This window comes from Nicotiana tabacum, chromosome 8, assembly GCF_000715075.1.
Source record: "Nicotiana tabacum cultivar K326 chromosome 8, ASM71507v2, whole genome shotgun sequence".
NCBI classification, from domain to species: Eukaryota; Viridiplantae; Streptophyta; class Magnoliopsida; order Solanales; family Solanaceae; genus Nicotiana; species Nicotiana tabacum.
Window position 1 is genome coordinate 59,394,607 of NC_134087.1, and position 9,456 is coordinate 59,404,062.

Genomic DNA, 9,456 nt, shown 5'->3' on the forward strand with positions numbered 1-9,456 from the left:
AAGATACTTACCTTAATACGGCCAATTCAATACTTAATTTAGCTTTTCCTTTTTCCAGTTCATCAATGCTCGGCTCAATCTAGCCAAAAATGACTTGAATACATCTAACAATGCAAGAGAGAATAATTTCAATTAACAAAGCTATGATTCTTATACAATTTGCGAAAATTCAACAAAAGTCAACTCCCCAGGTCCGCACCTCGGAATCCAACAAAATTTACAAAAATCGAATACCCATTCCGATACGAGTTCACCCATACAAAAATTATCCAAATACCATTTGGTCCTTCAAATCATCATTTTACATTTTTTAAAGATTTCACAATTTTTCCCAAATTCTATCCCAAATCACGAACGAAATGATGAATTCAATGATAGATTCATGTACTCTAGCCAAATCTGAGTTAGAATCACTTACCCGATGAATTTCTTGAAAAACCTTCGAGAAAATCACCAAAATCCGAGCTCTCTAGGTCAAAATATTAAATAAAACCCAAAACCTCGTATTTATAGAGCCCCCCGGATTTCCACCACTGTGGACCGCACAAAAACAAGTGCTGTCCGCACAAAACCAGTGCGGTCCGCACCAAAACGACTGCTGTCCGCACAGGTTTTAACTGCAGAGACATGCTTTCGTATTTTGGTCATAACTTTTTCTACAGATGTCCAAATGCGTATTATAATATGTTTATGAAAACTAGATTCAAATATCTACAACTTTTATTTTTGAATCATCCCCAAATTCCTTGTAGATCAAAAGATATGAGCTTCCGAAATCGGACCAACGATCCTGCGGACCATTTTTGGTGTGCGGTCCGCACTCCCCTCTGTGGTATGCAAAATTTTGGTGCGGTCCGCACTCCCAAAAGTGTCAGAACCATCTCAGAGTTCCGAAACGTCCGGACTTGCTTAAAATTCACTCTGAAACTCATCCGAGACTCCGGGACATCAACCAAATGTACCAACACATCCCATAACATCATAAAAATTTAGTCGAGTCTTCGAATTACTCAAAACAATACTAAAACACCAAATCCACCTCGGGTTCAAGCCTAAGGATTTAGGAACTTTCAAATTCCACAAACAATGCTAAAATCTATCAAATCAAGTCCGATTGACCCTAAATTTTGCACACAAGTCATAAATGACATAATGGAGTTATTCCAACTTCTTGAGTCAGATTTTGATATGGATATCAAAAAGTTAACCCCTCGGTCAAACTCCCAAACTGTGACTTCTCGTTTTCGCCATTTCAAGCCTAATTAAACTACAAACTTCCAAATAATTTTCCAGGCATGCTCCTAAACCCAAAATCACCATACAGAGCTATTGGAAACATAAAAAATCCATTTCAGATTCGTTTACTCATATTTCACCTTCCGGTCAATTTAATTCAACTTAAACTCTCTTCTTGGAGACTAAGTGTCTCAATTCCTTTCAAAAACCTTTCCGAACCCGAACCAATTTCCCCGGCAAGTTACATAAGAACCGTGAAGCATGAATTTAGCAGTATATGGGGAGACGAGGTTGTACTTATTCAAAACGACCGGTCAGATCGTTACAGGGAATTTAAATAAAAACATTAATTCGAGCTACAAAGATATATAAAGTTATTCACAAATTTATGAGATAGCTGACATTTTGCTTTGTTGTCAGTATTTCCTATGGTTGCTACTAAACCTCTATATCATTGTAGTGTCATATATATTTAAGTCAACATTCTCTTTGTTGAGTTTGGTGTAATTTATATTTAAATGGTGTGTTATATGTTTTCATATTTTGAACTTGAGAAGATTTGTTATAATATTTTTGTTTTCAGACCTTCCGATCCGAAATTTGATTTTGACAGTAATGACATTTAACAAGTTGTGATAGCACAACACGTAATATTGAGTTCACATTTTGCTAATTCATCTTGCATTTTTTAACCTTCAATCTTTATATATACTTCATACACATGCTTAATTAATATTTATGTATTTGTTTTTAAAAATTTGTACTACAAGATATAATACGCACGTGCAACGCACGTACCCTAAACTGGTAAATCTATAATAATGTGCGTATGAAAGTATGTTACATATATTTTAGGAATATTTACCTCTTATAGCAAATATTGATACCTTATTTATTTTAAATAAATACCCTTTTAAAAAACTATATTCCATAACTACCTTTTAATTTTTATAGTCAAAATATCTATTTATGGTCATCTCCTACCCTTAAGCTATAAAATACGCTTTGTATTATTTTTTTCTCTTATTCTTTCAGATTTTTCTCCACCCTCTCTCTCTCTCAACGCCAGCTTATCAAAGACTAGGGTTTTGAGATTTTAGAGAATCTTACCAGTCCCTACCCGAGCATTTAGTTCCTCACGGACTGGGTTCTTGATCGAAGAAGTCCACATGCCACTCTTCACTATATTTGAAGACCTTTTAGCCAAAATCAATCTCTCCCCACAAGATATCAATGTTTTAATCGTTAATTGCAGTGGATTTTGCCCCGCTCCCTCGCTTTCTTCCATAATTGTTAACAAGTTTTCCATGAGAGAACAGTGACATTTCCATAATTCATCTCCATTGTCTCGCAAAATTTTCAAATTCTATTGTGCTTCCTAGATCTCTTTGGATTAGGTTCTTGATCGAAACGGGAACAGTGACATTTCGAGTCAGAATCGCGATCCTCTCAATGAGACGACATTAGGGTTGTTCTTGAACAAAGACGACGGAGTATGAGGCTGAGCAACTTGAAGATTTTGTTACATTTTTTTTAATTATATTTCAATGTATCTCGCCGTATTCTATATATTCCAATGTATTCATTGTCTTTTTTTTCATTGTATTTCAATGTATCTCGTTGTATTTCATTGTATTCACTGTCTCGCTATATTCCATGAATGTATTCATATGTTTTTTTTAATTATGTATTCAGATGTATATATGTATTTAAATGTATCTGCAGTATGCGTTCATATATTTTTACACTATAGATGCCGTGCTATCACTACAAGAAATCTGTCTTTTAGTGGCGACCAAAGTCACCACAAAATCATTAATTGTCGCCACTAAATGTTTACAGTAGTGACTATGGAACTGCTGCAAGTACTTCCATTACTGAATGTTACTAGTAGCGACAACATGAGGTCGCCACAGAATGTCTACATTTTGTGATGACCTTGTCGCTACAAAAACTAAATGTACTCGCCACAAGGAAGAGTTCCACCAGACTGATTTTATTTAAGTCGCTTCAAAGAGTAACATTTAGTGGCGACTTAGTCGCCACAAAAATAATTAGTCATCAGTGGCAACTCTAATAGCGCTACTGTAGAGTGATATTTAGTGGTGACTTAGTTGCCACAAAAATGGTTAGCCATCCGTGGCAACTCTAATACCGCTACTGATGAATGACATTTAGTGGCGACTTAGTTGCCACAAAAATAATTTTCCATTAGTGGCAACTCTAATAGCGCTACTGTAGAGCGACATTTAGTGGCGACTTAGTTTCCACAAAAATGATTAATCATTAGTGGCAACTCTAATAATGCTATTGAATAGTGATTTTTTGTGGCAACTCTATATCGCTACTGAATAGTGATTTTTTTGTGGCAACTGAAACTCGCCATTAATATTACTCTAGTAGCAACTGAATACTAGAGTTTACATTAATATATAAGTTTAAGATCATCCAATAATATTTAATAAACACCAAAAGAATTTCCTAAACCAAATACTAAACACTTCCATTACTAAAAGTTCAGTTACATATATACTATGCAATACTTCATTTTCATTGTACGCATATACATATAACCAAAATGCAAAATATTGAGTGCCTTAGCTTCAAGTTCCTCCGCATATACACTACGTAATACATCATTGTCATTGTACGCATATACATATAACCAAAAAGCAAAATATTGAGTGCCTTAGTCTTAAGTTCCTCCGCATATATACTTCGTAATACTTCATTGTCATTGTACGCATTTACAAATAACCAAGAAGCAAAACATTGAGTGCCTTAGCTTCAAGCTCCTCCTTCATTGTCACCACTGTTTAAGAACCTTGTCCCTATTGTTAAAGAAACAAATAGAAGATCACATTGTTAGATCTTGAAGATAACATCAACGTGAAAAAGATACATATAAGAACATTAACTTCAGAAGATTTCTAAAGTAGGATAGCTGAACTCTTCAAGGTTCTGGAACAATTTCAAGGAACTACTGCAAATGAAGACAGAATAGTTTGGAAGCATCACAGTAAAGGCATCAACACAGTAAGTTTATTTATATAGCCTTTAATGATACTGGACAACAGATCATTTGGCCTAAGAAGCATATGTGGAAAGTTAAATTCCATAAAAGGTAGCTGCTTTCTCTTGGTTGGTTGTTGAAGATGCATGTTTAACTCAAGATAATTTGAGGAATGCAACTGTGCTCAAATGCCATTTATGTGAACGAGCATTAATCATCTTTATACACTGTGAAGTCAGTGATCAACTATGTCAACTGTTTCTAAGTTTGAAAGGAATCAAATGCGTTATGCCGAAGTCTATGGAACCACATGGGAGGGACTATGAGGCAGAAGAGATGGTGGTGAACAATTCCTGATTAATGTTCACATATTGCTAAATACCATTTTGTGCACACATCATTCTGAAATCAAAATTGTATCAAGCAAGCAAATACAAGAAATCAAGGAGTTTTAGCTAGTTATTCGCCAGACTCAAAACTTTGACAGTACAAAGAACCAGTTGGGAAACCATGGAAACGAAGGAAAGCCCCCATTGTGTTGCAAAACACATTATCAAAGTATATATGGTAGAATCATTATCATGTCCTACAAAAGAAAATTTTCAAAACACTCTGAATCTTCTCACAAGAAAAAGCATCTTTAGATAAGCCTTCACAAACTATAAGCACAGCCAACTCAGAAAAGGGCTTACTACGAAAACTCAAATGGCCCGGAGGAATTGTGAATATCGTTCAAGAAATCGTAAGCTTATAAGGATATTTCAACATACAGCGTATCTGCACTTAGCTGCACCAAATTTATTCAGTCTAAGATCAGCAGAAACTGTGCCTACTTCTTGAAACAAGACAGACAGGATAGAAGCAAAAAAGAGCCACATGAATACATGCCTTTTGGTCTCAGATTAGAATAGCTCTCTTTTTGCTTGCTCTTTACAGACTTCTTAATCTACAACTATCCAACTATCCAAAATGCAAACAGATTGCATTGTTAAGCACTTATAAAGACCATAAGAACAGAAGATTGCAAATAAGTTCATGCTTAAAACTAAAAGTTCTCAAACTCAAGTAGAACAGGCGTCTATCCATGTTCAAACTGACGACTGTAGAAATTAAGCTGATAAATTTCTAACATAAATATCAATTGTATAGTGCTAGATACATATGTGTTGGTTGACATTTTATAGTGACCTAAATACGCTGAAATTGTATGAGGATTAAAGCAAAATTAGATTACTTGGAAACTAGAGATATAGTAGATAAATGTGATAATGTGAACAACTATCCAACTGTAGGAAAATTTCAGCTACAAAACTTAGCTAAAATATGAACTTCAAGAAAAAAGAAGAAGAATAGTCAAGAAGGAAGGAAGAGTACCGAAACATTAAGAGTAGATCACCTGTTGCATTCCAGTCATGATAGCAGCCGGTTGTTCTTGAATCCTCTTGGCTACTTCTACACTGATCCGGTTGTCTACTTCCGCATTCACGTGCTCAACCTGCTCTTCCAACTTCCTTTGCAACTCTTGTTCCATGTTACTTTTTAATTCGGCAACCATTTGTTCACGTTCTTCTTGCAACTTTCGACTCATCTCAGCTTGCATTTCTTGGCGCATAGTTGCCATAGCAGAAGACACACTAGCCTCTTCCTCTATAATAAATATCTTTTCGCCGTCGATTCCTCTGCTTCTGCAAAAGACCTTGTACCACAAGTATGCTTAGTTATCTGTTTTTCCCTGTTCTTTCTATTTCTCTCGCTTACAGCCTGCACTAAGTCAACAGATTATGAAACCATTATTCAAAGAGTAGTGAACCAAATACTATTATTAAGTTACCTTAAATTCAGAACTTCCAAAATACTCTACTAGGTATTTCCAATTCTTGAACTCAACATCTTCAGGTCGATGAGATAATATATTTCCATCAGCAATGTGGCGAGAGTAGTGACTGCTCAATCGAGCTTTCCATGCTCTAAAAAGCCTTTGCATAGTACTGATGACAAAGGCTTGCAACACATGCTCTCGCACACTGCCGAGAACTTCAAACTTATCCAGAACATATATAAATGTAACATTATATTGATTTTAACTACAATAATAAACCATGTAATTTGAAGCCAACACAATATTGAAAATAACTTGTTACCTTAACCTTTAACCACATTGTTACTCCATATTTTGAAGCCATCTTTTGCCAATTTCCATCCCGGAATGAGATAGTGCTCCTCATGATCAAACCACAGTAATTAACAATATCTCTTGCCCCAGCACCTACTGCTCTATCAATGTCATCTGGGGTCGTAATTGTGATTTTTCCGCCGTACTTAGCTTTAATATCTACAGTTTTAGATTTATATTTTCCTCTTCCTCTCTTTTTGTTCCTGGAAGAAACTGCAAAGGAAAAAAAATATACTGAGAAAGCATTGTATTGATACTTGTACCAGTCAGTTTATAACAACAACAACAACAAACAACAACCCAGTATAATCCCACTTAGTGGGGTCTGGGGAGGGTAGTGTGTACGCAGACCTTACCCCTACCCTAGGTAGAGAGACTGTTTCCAAATAGACCCCCGGCATCATTCCCGGGGGTCTATATATATATTTAAGAAATAATATATGTGGCCAATATATATATGTGTTGTAATTGTATCTATTTCCATGCCTGCAGATAAAGTGTCTAATTGGTGTGGTTATCCACTTCTCTTTTAGTTTAAGCTACTTGGCTTGTGTTTTATATGTGTATTTGCTACGTCTCACTTGGTTTTAATAGATATCACTTGGCTGAAGTAGAGTTCAATGAGGAATATCCCACTTTTCGTTTAAATTTTGTGTTTTATAAGTTTCCAAATAACTCAATGCAAATTATTAGCTGAAATTCTATTCTGTCAATTCACTGGCATTCACATACAGGAAACGCCTCAGCCTTGCAGCAAAACAAACCTTAATGGTGTTCAAGGTTCGTCATCTGTAATTAAGCTGCATAGAAGTCATCAGTCTAAGAAGGTTGTGGAAAAAAGGCAAATTGAGATTGTAGAGCTGTTGAACAACAACCATGAAAGGAGCAGAAGTAATTTAATGACTGAAAATGGAGCAGTTACAAGGTTAAATCCTGGTTTAATCCGTTTTTATCCGGTTCATGCAAATGTAAATGCTGATGTTGGAGTATGCAGAGGCTATATCCCTCACTTATGTAATAGTAAAGTGAACAGCACTGAGATGACTCAGGTTCAGGAGCCACAGTTCAAACTGTTCGGCAATTTAAAACAAAGTCAGCAGAAACCATCAAATGGAGGTAGTTACACTAAAGGGAAAAATAAAAAACTAACCTGCACTACCACTTTCAGCTTCTGGAGAAGGATACACACTTCTGTCCAGATTTCTTGATGATACTGTCTCTACAGAAGGTCTCTGCAAAGGATTGTTTGATATTTGTCCACTCTCTATAGGTTCTTGACAAGGATTATTTGATTCCCTGTTCTCTAGGGATGCTCTAGTATTTACCCTTAGCTTGCAATTGTGGATGAGACGTCACTCCAGAATTGCCACGTCCTTGAAAATGGCCACGTCCACGGCCAGTTCCACCTTGACCTTTGCATCATCCAATTCCTGTCATGTTGAACCTCCTGCATGATATAGAAAAAATTAGTAAGAACAAAGGCACAATTAGGGGTAAGATCTTATCATTATACAAGAAAAATTAAAATTAAGCTTAGTGAACGTAGAAGGCAGGTAAGAGAGAAGAGAGTCCACTGTGTCTGTAGCAGAATCAAACGACATAAAGGAATTAACACTTTCTCTTTTTCTTCTCAAATCATTGCTTGAACTTATCACTACGAAACAACCCAAGTATAATGCAGCTACAAGCTCAAACAACATCAGAATACTTCCACTATGAACTATTAAGTCATCATTTTATCTAGGCATTAGAACATATAATTAAGCATCAGCACAACACAAATGTGTCTATCTGATTCATGTACCAACACTTGTTTGGTTAGAACTGCTAGTGATAAGATCTCTTTATGCGCCTTTTCATTCTGTTATGGCAGTTAGAAACACTTCTTCTACAAAGGGACAAATACATGAGCTACAACAGACCTTTAAGCACAACGACCTGCCTATTGTCAACTTAATGGGGAGAAATTTGTTGTGAACTTACTGACAAAGATGAGGTTCATCTATTAAGTATGTTCGAAATTTAAAAATTTGGAAACCGCACACCGACCGAATAAATGATTAAACCGAAAACCGAACAACCGAAAACAATATCAAGAAAAATGAAGACTCATAACACCTAACATCACATTTCACGGTTTTGAGTGAAATACCAAACATGCATCAAAAGGTCTAAAATTTCAGATTCAAGTTTTCAACTTACCAGCGAAAGAGCAGTCGACACTGAGAAAGAGCTTTAGGCGATGGCTATTCAAGAAAAATTACTTCTGATTCCTGCATATTTTCAAATGGGTCAGAGAAATTAAAGGTGAAATTGAAGAAATATTCATTCTCGCTAGATGCATGTACCTAAAAACATAATTGTAAAAGCTGTTTTTGCGTTTGGAGATTCAATTGTGGATCAAAAATCAAATCAAAATCAAATTAATCATACTTAAAAATCAAAATCAAAATCAAAATTAGGGATTTGCTAGTACCCCAATTATCTCGAATTATCTCGATAATCTAAGCATAAACCTAAAAGCAAATCGAAAGCTACAACCTTAACAAGCACAGTAAAGAAGAACCCATAATTATTTTTAGGATTTGTAGATTAAGATTTAAAGACCAAAACCCAAAAATCAGAAACAAAAGAAAATTAAGTAAAAAACTTATTTAATTTGAGAATATAAGTAAAGACTGATAAAGTATCTACCTTAAAGTTTTGTATTGCAAATGTCGGCAACCACTTCAACGTTTTGCAGAAATCACTTGGCATGTCCCCTCTTCTTTTTAAGGTTTAGTTGTGTTTAAGGTGAAAATGGTAATAACAATTAAATTTGTTAATGAGACTCTAAAAATATGTGATCTATTTTTATGCTAGTTGTTTAAGCAGTTGATGCTAGATATGTGAAGATAACAGATGAAATGCGAGCTAAAATAGAGTTATAATAAAACCAAGAGGTTAGCTATTTGGGCCTCGGACTAACCGATGAGGGGCCTCGAGGTCAATGCCTGAGTTCGGGCTCGAGCAATCGGGGGTAATCGGGGAAAGG

The 9,456-nt window shown here is 35.6% G+C and overlaps 1 long non-coding RNA gene across 6 annotated transcripts; it reads right to left on the reverse strand.

Moving 5' to 3' along the window:
* Window positions 1-3,713: 3,713 nt before the first annotated feature.
* Window positions 3,714-9,212, reverse strand: LOC107768902 (uncharacterized). Of its 6 annotated transcripts, none has more exons than XR_001644266.2 (6): window positions 9,117-9,212; window positions 8,625-8,695; window positions 7,573-7,869; window positions 6,391-6,635; window positions 5,646-6,010; window positions 3,714-4,067 (listed from the first exon to the last, which is right to left on the reverse strand). It is a non-coding gene; the product is annotated as an uncharacterized LOC107768902 (long non-coding RNA). The 6 variants fall into 6 exon arrangements; XR_001644267.2 differs by lacking the exon at window positions 9,117-9,212 and adding an exon at window positions 8,964-9,087; XR_001644264.2 differs by lacking the exon at window positions 9,117-9,212 and adding an exon at window positions 8,899-9,087.
* Between the last annotated feature and the right edge of the window lie 244 nt (window positions 9,213-9,456).